The 12,445-nt window shown below is 42.7% G+C and overlaps 1 protein-coding gene across 3 annotated transcripts in view; it reads right to left on the bottom strand.

Annotated features, from left to right (window-relative positions):
* The window catches only part of PLPPR1 (phospholipid phosphatase related 1), a 110,572-nt gene that overhangs the window by 25,087 nt on the left and 73,040 nt on the right, over positions 1 to 12,445 (bottom strand). The window contains exon 1 of one of the 3 annotated variants that reach the window (XM_081845503.1): positions 4,575 to 4,597. The exons of the other annotated variants lie outside the window; for them this stretch is intronic. The gene's annotated coding sequence lies outside the window, so the exon portion shown is untranslated. Of the gene's footprint in view, positions 1 to 4,574; positions 4,598 to 12,445 lie in introns of those variants that run through there. 3 annotated transcript variants of the gene reach the window in all.

The raw sequence follows: 12,445 nt of genomic DNA, 5'->3' as shown, positions 1-12,445 counted from the left end.
CCTATATATATATATAAAACATAACACAACACAACACAACACTATAGAGGGACTATACAGGGCTGCCTTCAGATGTCTTCTAAAGGTTATGTACTTATATCCTTGGTTTGGGGGTCGCATAACTCCATACCCTCAGATTAAATTAGGACATCCTGCCATACTCTCCAACTTTTCTCTGATGGAAATAGGGACGTCTTAAGGAAAAGTGGGACATTCTGTGATCAGATCAGAAACTGGGGCAGTTTCTGTAAATCTGGGACTCTCCCTGGAAAATACTTGGAGGGTCTGTAAAGTTCTGCCTGTAGAAAAAAATTGATCTGATGAAAATGCCACAATGGTGAGTGCTTTTGTAAAGCCTTGCAGAGGAACAAGTTAAGTGATTTCTTGTTTTTGGAGCAACCTATTATCAGAGTAATTCTGCCTTGTTTATATAGTTCTTCTGTAACATAGAACGCACAAGGTTTGTCAGCAGGGGGCATTCCTGTTCTATCCAAGCCACAGCCAACATTGACACAGAAATGGCCTGCAATGTTAAACAAGCAGGAGGAACAGCAAAATATTTCCCCGCACCCTCATAAAATCTACATGAATATGTCACAGTTGAATTGCATTAAAATGAAAATCAGAGCTGGGGATGCATTTCAGTTGCTTTAGGTTAAAACTACACCAGCATGGGGTTTATTATTTCTTCTTCTCCTTGTTATGATGTTAAGGCTGCTTGAGAACAAATATGCCCTGTTGGTCATAATTTTATTTTAGAAGTCTCTCTCCCCACCCCATCTTTGAATAAAGGGAATGATTAACAACCGTGCAATCCTATATAGGAAGTTGCTCCCAGTGGGTTGTATGCAAAATAGCATTAAGTAATGCATCCCATCAGTGTCAGGATTTACAGTTGAGAACAGGGCTCCCCCCCCCCCCAGTGATCAAAATTCACCTGGTGCATTTTGCACCTGGCTGTCGGCCACTTGCAACCAAGTGAAGACGCCCGCTCTTGACTATTTTCACACACTAGCAACATGTGCTGTAGAATTCTATCCATTATATTTTATCTGCACAATCAGAATGAATTTCAGGAACCAAAAAGTTGTACAGTGCTACCTTGGCTGTCAAACTTAATCTGTTCCGGGAGTCTGTTTGACTCCCAGAACCGTTCAAAAACCAAGGCACAGCTTCCGATTGGCTGCAGGAGCTTTCTGCACTCAATTGGAAGCTGCAGGAGCCTCGTCAGAAGTTTGGCTTCCAAAAAACGTTTGCAAACCAGAAAACTCATTTCTGTGTTTGCGACGATCGAGAGCCGATTTGTTTGGGAGCCAAGCTGTTCAACAGCCAAGGTACTACTATATTGGAAAATATGACTTTCAAGCTGTCTGACCCCAAAATGGCAACTAAACATTCCGTTTTGGTGACTGGTTTAAGGAGCCATTTGGTGTCTACTTTATATATCTGAGTTTCTAACACTGCTCATTCCCCCATGAACCCCTTAAGTGAATCCCACAGTGAGAGCCAGTGTGGTGTAGTGGTTAAGAGCAGTGGACTCATAATCTGGTGAACCGGGTTCACGTCCCCGCTCCTCCACATGCAGCTGCTGGGTGACCTTGGGCTAGTCACACTTCTCTGAAGTCTCTCAGCCCCACTCACCTCACAGAGTGTTTGTTGTGGGGGAGGAAGGGAAAGGAGAATGTTAGCCGCTTTGAGAGTCCTTAAGGGGAGTGAAAGGCAGGATATCAATTCCAAACTCCTCTTTTCTTCTTCTTCTTCTTAAATTTGTTCTGGGGTCTCCCCAATCTCCTGGAGCAGATTGTGCAACCAGGAATCTTTGCATCGATGGGTATATCAAGTTGGATACTTCCATGGAGTTCAATAGACCTCCCATGAAAGGGCTCCAGCTTTACTCCATTTACATTTGAATGCACAGAATAGAGTAGACATGGGGAACCTGTGGCTGTCTGGATGTTGCTAGACTCCACATTTTGTCACCACCAGCTAATATGGCAAATGGGATGATAGGAGTTGGAGATCCATCACATTTGGAGGGCCACAGGTTCCCTAACTCTGATTGATGGGCTCTCACCTTGCACTTGTGTCACTCTTGGCATGTCTCAAAGCACATCCAGAGTAGAAACAGATGCAACTGGCTGGCACGATTGTGTCAGTCTTTATAGCAGGGGTGAGCAACCTATGCCCCCCCTCCATAAGTTGCTGGGGCTGCATCTCCCATAATCCCAAACTATTGACCCTGCTGGCTGGGTCTGATGAGAAGTGGAGTTCAACATCTGGAAGTTCTCCACTCCTGCCCCAGGGGATAGTGACAGGGCTGGGACATTGGGGACATTTGTTTAGAACATGTGCAGAGGAGGGCAACCAAGATTATCAAGGGTCTGGAAACCAAGCCTCATGAGGTTGTAGGAGCTGGGTGTGTTTAGCTTGGGAAAGAGGAGATTGAGGAGATATGATGGTCATCTTCAAATACTTCAAGGGCCGCCATGTGGAAGAGGGAACAAGCTTTTCTCCTGCTCTGGAGGGTAGGACTTGGACCGATGGCTTCAAGTTACAAGAAAGGAGATTCCAACTGAACATCAGGAAAAACTTTCTGACAGCAAGAGCTGTTCAACAGTGGAATGGTCTCCCTTGGACTCTCCTTCCTTAGAGGTTTTGTAAGAAGAGGTTGGATGGTCATCTGCCGTGGATGCTTTAGTGGGTTGGACTTTATGACCCTTGGGGTCCCTTCCAACTCTGCAATTCTTTGATTCCATGGTTGACCCCAATCCCTGCACATGTGTACAGTCAACACAATTTGGCCACAGGCAGAGGCCTTCTGCATTATTTCTATCAGCTCATTAGCTGATGCACGCAATAATGTGTCTGAATCCTCCTCTCATTAGTTTTCTCAAATCTTCCAGTGCCACTACAATCTCTTGTGCCTTGTAATATTTTACAGTTTCATTTCCACTCACAATTAACTTTAATAGCTTATCACAATTTGCCACTTGTTTTAAATTTGAGGCTTGCTCCCCTGCAATTACATAAACTCCCCCCCCCCCGAGACAGTTTTGAAGCCTCCTTGAAAACATATATATTCCTGCTAATAAGCCCTACCATACTGCTAAAACCTTCAGGTAACAACTCTCTTTATCTTATCAAATTAGGGCTCCCGAGTGCTTCCAGTGAATCCAAAATGACTGGAGCAACTATATCCATCCCTGCATTAAATTTGAAATGTGAATACTTCTACCTTACTTCATGCTTGGAAACCCACTGATTCTACCCAGAAACAGACAAATCTGTCAGTTTTTTGCTTCTCCTTTTTCCAGTCATAAGATCAGGTTTACCTCATTTCCACACCAGTTTGCATTTAAAATAATAATAATAATAATAATAATAATAATAATAATAATAATGGTCTTGTGCAAATTCATTAGCATTTCAGCAACCATTTCTCAGAATATACACATTTTTTTGTATGCAAGTCTGCCAAATGCTCATATTTTTACAAGCAGTTTTCTTGATATACAGTAATACATTCTTGTATATCATTTTTATGCACCCTTTTCCCCCCTAATATACCTCTCCAACAATCTGTAATGTTTTTCCATTCCACAGGAGGGCCGAAGATGACCAGGCTATCACACAAGTTCCATGGGGTGTCAAAAGCTACTACAGTGGTACCTCGGGTTACATACACTTCAGGTTACATACTCTTCAGGTTACAGACTCCGCTAACCCAGAAATAGTGCTTCAGGTTAAGAACTTTGCTTCAGGAAGAGAACAGAAATCGTGCTCCGGCGGCACAGCAGCAGCAGGAGGCTCCATTAGCTAAAGTGGTGCTTCAGGTTAAGAACAGTTTCAGGTTAAGTACGGACCTCCGGAACGAATTAAGTACTTAACCTGAGGTACCACTGTATTTAAATGCATCTGCCCTGTATTTTTAAATTTATTTTATCAGTACATTGAAATCCAACCTTTCCTTCAAGAAATGATGTATGGTTGTCTCCCTACTAATCTGACCCGCACAACAACCCTGTGAGGCAGGTCCTACTCCCAACACCTTAGCCAGTGCACCGCATTGTGTTCAGATGTATTTTATAATGGGCAATCAGATCACGAATGCCAAAATATTGGACAAAGGAAGGCGGAGTGTACATAAAAGCCATTTCAGTCATATTCGAACACCGATTCTTCCTTGTACACACTGTCGCCCTCAGCACATTTTCATTCAGTTAAAAACCCTGATCCTTCATAAAATGGGGGGGGGGAGGGGGGAGGAACACTGCCCTTCCTAATAACTCTCTGAATTGAATACTGCACTTAGCCTGAGAATAAAATCCCCAACGTAGTGCCTGATCTCTCAGGGTTTGCCGTTTCATGGGATCATAAAACTGTAAATCTGGAGGGGGGGAAGGGAAAGCCTCAAAGGCCAAGCAGCCCAAAGCGACTCCTGTGGTGTCACAGAGAAAGCCACGGAGATTACCCTCCAGAGGCCATTCCATCCTGGCTCACTTCCAAGATTTTTATTGACAGAAAACCATAGTCTGGGGCAGCACTGCCCTCAATTACAGTGATTACTTTTTTACCTTTTAGCCACGAGTGGCGGCCATTCACTTATACGAGAAGAAAATTCCTCCAAGATATATATACTCAGTGAACAAGACTGTTGGAAGGAAGGGGAAAACTTGGTGAGGGGCAGGAGGAGGAAAGGGAACACGTTTCTTCTTTCCTCCAGTTCAACATCTGCACATGTCTACTTTCAGTTCGGTGTCTCTGTCACAATATGCAGGGCACACCAATGTGGCATTCACAGGCGCCAATGCTCTTGCCAAAACCTTCCACAGTGCCTGTGAGGAAGTCTCAGAAAATAGCCCCTCAAAATTCCCAGCACATGAGAGACTGGCTGAGAGGGCTGGGCGATGATGATGATAACAACAACAACAACAACAACAACAACAACAACAACAACAATAATAATAATTTATACCCCTCCTATCTGGGCAGCTCCCAACAGAATATTAAAAAGACAATAAAACATCAAACATTAAAAACTTCCCTAAACAGGGCTGCCTTTAGATGTCTTCTAAAAGTCAGATAGTTGTTCATTTCCTTTTTTAAAAAAATATTTTTTATTAACTGGCCAATCACAACAAATTAAATCACATCGCATAAATTCCAAATTACAAAGCCAAATTTTTAAATTTTGTTGGGGGAACCCATACTTCAAGATCCAAAGGGGGATTCAGATCATCTTCTTATTACTGCGTTAATGTCCAAATCAGTCCCAATCAGTCCAGACAAAGTTCATAATTCTATCCAGTCTTATCTTGGTGTTTCCACATCATATCTTGTTCATATAATTTCTCTTTTTTCCTTTACGATCTCTTCTGTTAGTCTCCTTGACATCTGATGGGAGGGCATTCCACAGGGCAGGCGCCACTACTGAGAAGGCCCTCTGTCTGGTTGATATATCGTCCAAAACTGGTTTGAAGTTCATACAGTGGTACCTCGGGTTACAGACGCTTCAGGTTACATACGCTTCACGGTACAGACTCCGCTAACCCAGAAATAGTACCTCGGGTTAAGAACTTTGCTTCAGGATGAGAACAGAAATCGTGCTCCGGCGGCATGGCGGCAGCGGGAGGCCCCATTAGCTAAAGTGATACCTCAGGTTAAGAACAGTTTCAAGTTAAGAACGGACGTCCGGAACAAATTAAGTTCTTAACCCGAGGTACCACTGTATTGTGATATCGGTTTCATAATTTTTGACCTGGCAATATATCGTGAATCATGATATGTGTGTGTGCTAAGCAAAAATCACAACGTGGGGAAAAACGCGAGGCCAGCCAACGCCTCTATATAGCTCCGTCCTTATTTCAGACATTATGATATATATCAGTATATTGTGATATTTAGCTGGTGATATATTGTGATGCTGAAAACCAGGTACCACCTAGCCCTACTGACTGACTGTTCTTCCAGCTTGGTTCCTGTTTGTACTTGCTCAGCCTCTGCTACGTGCCCCCACAGGAGCCATTTTGTATTATGCCCCTACCCTCCCAGTGGCAGCCATTTCGTGACTGGCACCATACACTTTTTCAAAATTACGAATGTTCCCACTGGTCCCAAAAGGTTGGCGATTCTCATTGCAAAGCTGGGGCTACTCTGATTACGTGCTGGCCTGCTACATCCTGGCAAAACTATATATTTTATTTTCTAAATTCTTCTGGCAACACTTTGCACATTTCATAATTTAATTCAGGGTTCAATAATTTGTCAGCGTCCAATAATTTTGCATTGTGCTCGGCAAAGCATAATGACTTTCCATTTAATTGTCTGTGGTCTTTTAAATTTTGTTTTGCATAGCAGAATCGGCGTTAGCAGCTTTGACGTCGCAGCACAAAAGTTAAAGTGCTGCCCTTTCCCCAAACATTTTTTTGCAAAATGTCCTGACAGTGTCCCCGAGAGCCATGGTGTGCTGACTGGTGACATTTCGCTGTACAAATGGCCCATAAAAAACTATTAAATCTGTCTTCTGCTCTGAAAGGCATTTTAACTTAATGGCCATTTTCACTTTTCTTGGAATTGTGGAGGGAGGAAACCATTCCTCACACGATGCCAACTGACACAAGCATTTGGTTTAGTGAGGTAATATATCTTGAGATTTCTCAGTAGTATTTCGAAACATCTGAAGCAAGACCAGTTGCCAAAATTTGCTGTTGTTGCTTCCCACCCGCCCCATTTTGGAGACCACTTAATTCAATGGTCTGATCAATTTTAGGCTCTGGACTTTAAAAAGCTTAATAATGTGTGGTATTTCACTTCATAATGTGTGTATGGGCCCTCCTGCACTCGCAACCCACCATTTAGACCACTTTGCTTCAAAATATGGCAAGCCAGTCCTGCTGTGGCCAAGGTTGGCTGAAGACATTTTGGTGCTTGAGAAAGAACAGGAAATTTTAGCTACCCCCTTCTCCCATTCACAGTACACCAGCAGCCTGTGATAGATATTCAGATATATAAACTAGGCACCAAATGGTACATCAGGGATAGGTAACCTCATGCTCAGGGGATCAGTGTGGCCCCCCAGTCTTCCCAACACGGCCCTTGATGTTAGGGCCCAACACGGCCCTTGATGTTAGAGAATCATTCTGCCAGAAACAAGTACAGTGGTGCCTTGCAAGACGAAATTAATCCGTTCCGTGAGGCTCTTCGTATAGCGTTTTTTTCGTCTTGCGAAGCAAGCCCATTGACAGCTTAGCAGATTAGCGCTATTAGCGGTTTAGCGGCTTTTAGCGGATCAGCTGATAAGCGGCTTATCAGCGGATCAGCTGATAAGTGGCTTAGGGCTTAGGAAAAGGGGGGGAAAAGGGAAAAAACCCCGCAGGAACTCGCAAGACATTTTCGTCTTGCGAAGCAAGCCCATAGGGAAATTCGTTTTGCAAAGCGCCTCCAAAATGGAAAACCCTTTCGTCTAGCGGGTTTTCCGTCTTGTGAGGCGTTCGTCTTGCGGGGCAACACTGTAGAGAGTTTCTAGAAGGTTCCAGAGAGTTTCCCTTTATATATGGGAGTGGCACTCTGAGCTTAATTAGCATCAGCTGGAAGTGGCAATAAGAAGATGATCACCCGGCTTCCTATTTTGCAGATGCCTGATAGCAAACGTCTGTCCGAAGTGTGTTGCTTGTAAAATCTGCTGAAGGACTGTTTTCTGTAATTTACGACATGTGGCAGATAAGAAAGACTTCAGTAATTATTGAATGAAACAAGCCCCCATATCTAAAATGTGGTTGTGTTTGGAATAATTCCGTAAACAGAGATACATCGCTTCCTCATACCAAGATGAGGAGAAAACATTAAACACGGGGGGGGGGGGGAATGTAGTAAAGTAAAATAAACTGTTACAAGGTAGATGGAAGTCCACGACAATTAAAGTATGTAAAGAGATTCAATCCATAAGGAAAGGTATCATATATGAGAAAAGCCATTATAGGACTGAATCATATTACATTGTATCTAACATAAGAAACGTACTGAATTTGCTTTTGTTTTTGTCACTGTCTTTGTTTGGTTTTTTGTTTCCTTTTTTCTTTTCTTTTTATATACGTTGAGAAGTAAGGTTTTTAAGTCTGCCATTATTTGATTTATATAGAAGGTACCAAAGTATGTATTTGTTATCTATGTATTTATTTGTATGTTTGAAATACAAAATTGTAATTAAAAAGAAAGAAAGAGAGAGAAGAAGAAAGACTTTTGTTTGAAAGTGTACTGTTAATTGCTGTTTATTTTAACAGTCGAAAATATATTTGCTGCCGTAATGCTTTTACCCAGTCCTGGAATAAAATCTCTGGACCGAGGCTTCACAGAGTTTGTGAGTCATCTTTAAAACAACAACTTTGTCATTGTTCACCACTTCCAGGAGAGAAAGATGCTAAACAGTTTAAAAGAGGTCCTACCTAACAAAAGTATTTGCGCAGCCCAAGTGTGTGGACTGGAACCTCTAATACTTGAAACCTCCCACTGGCCACATCTGCAGTGGCTCTGCTTCAGGCCCCAAGTGCTTTTGCCTGACTGGACTGTGTCTATGGGCTCTGATGATGCCTCTCGCTTGTCTACATGGAGGGTTGTGTGAGAGTGAATAACAGGATGGGAACCGTGGTTAAAACCAGTAGCTGCTTAATCTGTTTCAATCTGCTTAAATGTCTTGTGCTTGTTTCCCCCTAGGTATTTGGCTAAATTGGAAATGATAATTTCTGTCATTGTAGTTTTGCTTGTTTACCTCATAATAGAATGGTTGAGTTTGCTGTTTATTGGATGTTTATATGAATTCGTAATTTTCACATATTGTTTTTCTCTGTTTAGTTTCATTGCCTTGTTCCCGCTCTGGGATTGAAAACATTGGACCTTGGACCAGACTGCCCAGCAAATAAGAGGACTGTCCTCTGTAATTTAGGATATGTGGCCACCCTACTTTTCTATGACTTTAGTGTTGTGTTGTCAGGACTAAGCAGCCTCCTAGAAATGAAGAGAAATGTAATTTTCCACCCAGTTATAAGCACTGTTATAAGTTATAAGCACAGTTCTCTTCAGTAGGGTGAGAAAGAAAATCTGCTCCTTGAAATCCTTTTTGCTATATGATTGCTTTGCTTCTCCTCCTCTCGTAAAAGACTTTAATGATATTATCAATTGCCACAAAAGGTGCTTTCGTATTCCCCCACAACTGCTGAGTTCTTCTATATTTTCACAACAGTAGCTCTCATTTCCCCCTCCCTTCTTTGTTTCCTGCTGTGAAAAGAAATTAGCTGGATAATTTAGGAAGCGGGAAGAACTGTTTTTCGTATTCCAAGATGCTGGATCCCTTCCCTACTCTATATCTGTGAGAATATTTAATCTGCCTTTTTAAATGACCAATGGTTCTGTTTTCCTACTTCATTATCTACCGAGGGTAAGACTGCCTTAATCACTGTTTTTCACTGCAGCTTAGTTATGATTTCACTTGCAAACCCTTTCAAAAAATGTTGCAAACAAGCTTTCAATGTTGCAGGCAATATCCTCTTTCTCCCGCACCTTTTGGAGCAGGGGTGGGGGTGGGGAATTTCAGACTAAGAGCTGCATCCCCAAATGTATTGAGATCACATGCCAGGGGTGTGCAGGAGTGCGCTCGTCTATTGTTTTATTGAGCTTGGGGGGTATGGATTTAGTTGGTATGGGTTTCTTTCTTTGTTTTCCTTTCCTTTTACCTGCTGGTTTTGTATGCTGCTTTTGTGTTGTGAAGGAGAGGTTGGTGGGGTGTGTGTGTCAATTTTTTGTTTGTGTGGTTCTTTTTATGCTATGGGTAGAGACCTTCGAGAGTGGGGCTGAGAGTGTGGGTTGTTGGAGTGATTGGGGAGCGGGGAGTGGAGAGGATGAATTAGTGCAGGGGTCAGCAAACTTTTTCAGCAGGGGGCCAGTCCACTGTCCCTCAGACTTGTGGGGGGCCGGACTATATTTTGAAGGAAAAAAAGAACGAATTCCTATGCCCCACAAATAACCCAGAGATGCATTTTAAATAAAAGCATTCATGTAAAAACACACTGATTCCCAGACCATCCGCGGGCCAGATTTAGAAGGTGATTGGGCCGGATCCGGTCCCCAGGCCTTAGTTTGCCTACCCATGAATTAGTGTTATCTGGGTTGATATTGGGGTGGGGTTGGGAGTGGGGGAGTCTCTATGGAGGGGCGGAGTAGAGAAGGATATTGGTGATGCTGGCAATATTAATGGACTGGGGGGAGAGGCCTTGTGCTTCTTGAGTGGTGGCAATTGTGAGATTCCTGCATTGCAGGGAGTTGGACTAGATAACTCTCAGGGCCCCACCCAACTCTACAGTTCTATGATTCTATGGGTGCCCCTGTATCAGAAGAATTGCCACTGAGATACTGGCATACATCTCCCTGTAGCAGCTGACTTTAATATGAATCGATGAAACAATGTTATGGGGGAAATGTTAATTCCCTTTATCTCAGTAAAGTAACTTTAAGAGTATATTATAATAATAATAACAATTTATTATAATATACTATTAAAGTTACTTTGGACCAAATTCTGGGATAAAGGGAATTATGTATAAGGACGCGGGTGGCGCTGTGGGTAAAACCTCAGTGCCTAGGACTTGCTGATCGTAAGGTCAGCAGTTCGAATCCCCGCGGCGGGGTGAGCTCCCGTCGTTCGGTCCCAGCTCCTGCCCACCTAGCAGTTCGAAAGCACCCCTAAGTGCAAGTAGATAAATAGGTACCGCTTATAGCAGGGAGGTAAACGGCGTTTCCGTGTGCTGCGCTGGTGCTGGCTCGCCAAAGCACCTTCGTCACGCTGGCCATGTGACCCGGAAGTGTCTTCGGACGGTGCCAGCTCCCGGCCTCTTGAGCAAGATGAGCGCGCAACCCTAGAGTCGGTCACGACTGGCCCTGACGGGCAGGGGTACCTTTACCTATTATGTATACTCCGTCCATCTGGCTGGGTTTCCCCACTCTGGGTGGCTTCCAACAGAATATTAAAATACAATAGTCTATTAAACATTAAAAGCTTCCCTAAACAGGGCTGCCTTCAGATGTCTTCTAAAAGTCTGGTAGTTGTTTTTCTCTTTGACATCTTGTGGGAAGGCATTCCACAGGGTGGGTGCCTCTACCGAGAAGGCCCTCTGCCTGGTTCCATGTAACTTGGCTTCTTGCAACGAGGGAACTGCCAGAAGGCCCTCGGAGCTGGACCTCAGTGTCTGGGCAGAACGATGAGGGTGGAGACTATCCTTCAGGTATAGTGGACCGAGGCCATATATACCGCGTGGGTCTCAGAACTGCATAGTTAATCTTAAGAGGATTTATATTTTTCTTCATGTTCAGATCACAAAGTATAACCTCCTTGCACTTCTAATGTTAAATGGTGCAGAGTCCAAGTGAGTTATATCACTAGGATAATAAAAGTGTAATCCTTTATCCAATCTATTTGAAAGATTATTCCACTCCATTGTAATTGGATTCATAAATTAGCTAGAGACTAGCAAATGCTACATTCCATTTCCAGGATACAATTACATCTGTCTTTAATATGATTCTATTAAAAATGCAGCATCGGCAAAGGCTAATGTAAATCAAAAACAAATAAAGGAAAATCAGCAACTTCTTTTGTGATTAATCAAGTCTTATGCTGGAAGGCCCTGAACCTTCCATTCATTTCCCCCCAGTGTTAAATGATAGGAAAATTTCATTTATTTAAACAGAACACATTTGTGTATCAGGTTCTCGGTTGATTGATCTAAAGACTGGGAGTTGTGGATTTTTCTTTTAGCGCTGCAAGAAGGCCAATATCATATTGCAGCATTTAAACCACCAAGACAGAGATAATCAGACTGGCATCATGTCTAAATGATCCACCATTGGTACAGAAGCAACATTTTAAGGTATGGATGGGCAAGGTATGGGATGAGGCAGAGTGTGGTTCATGAAAACTTATGCCATAATAGCAGTGGCTCATGAAGATGATGATTATAATTCTTATTAATTTGATTTATATGCCACCCTTTATCAAAAGATCCCAGGGCACTGTTCAACATTAAGAACACATTTTACGGAGCATCAATAATAAAAACAATAAAAAGCATCAAAACAGCCAGCGTAATAATAAGAGTCTCTCACCCCACCCACAGCTTTAACAGGCCATAGACTTTTTAATTGGCATTTGGAGAGGTAAGAAAGGGCCAGTGGCCAATCTCAATCTCAAAACAGCCCTCCAGAAAAAACAGTTGCAGTCTATATTCAGATCTCTTCTACATATCTATGATTGTATGCAAGCATTCTTACACAAAACTGTTATTAATTTAGTGCTAGCTTTTGGGAAGACACAGTCATCGCTTACAAGACACTGATGATTTCAGATGCAAAGTTCTGTTCGCTTCAGCCTGTTATGTAACAAATGCCTTCTTCAATTATG

This window comes from Podarcis erhardii (genome assembly GCF_964252035.2).
Source record: "Podarcis erhardii genome assembly, chromosome: 17".
In the NCBI taxonomy this organism is placed as follows: domain Eukaryota; kingdom Metazoa; phylum Chordata; class Lepidosauria; order Squamata; family Lacertidae; genus Podarcis; species Podarcis erhardii.
The sequence above is the reverse complement of the archived record's forward strand: the minus strand, read 5'-3'. Positions and strand labels throughout refer to the sequence as shown.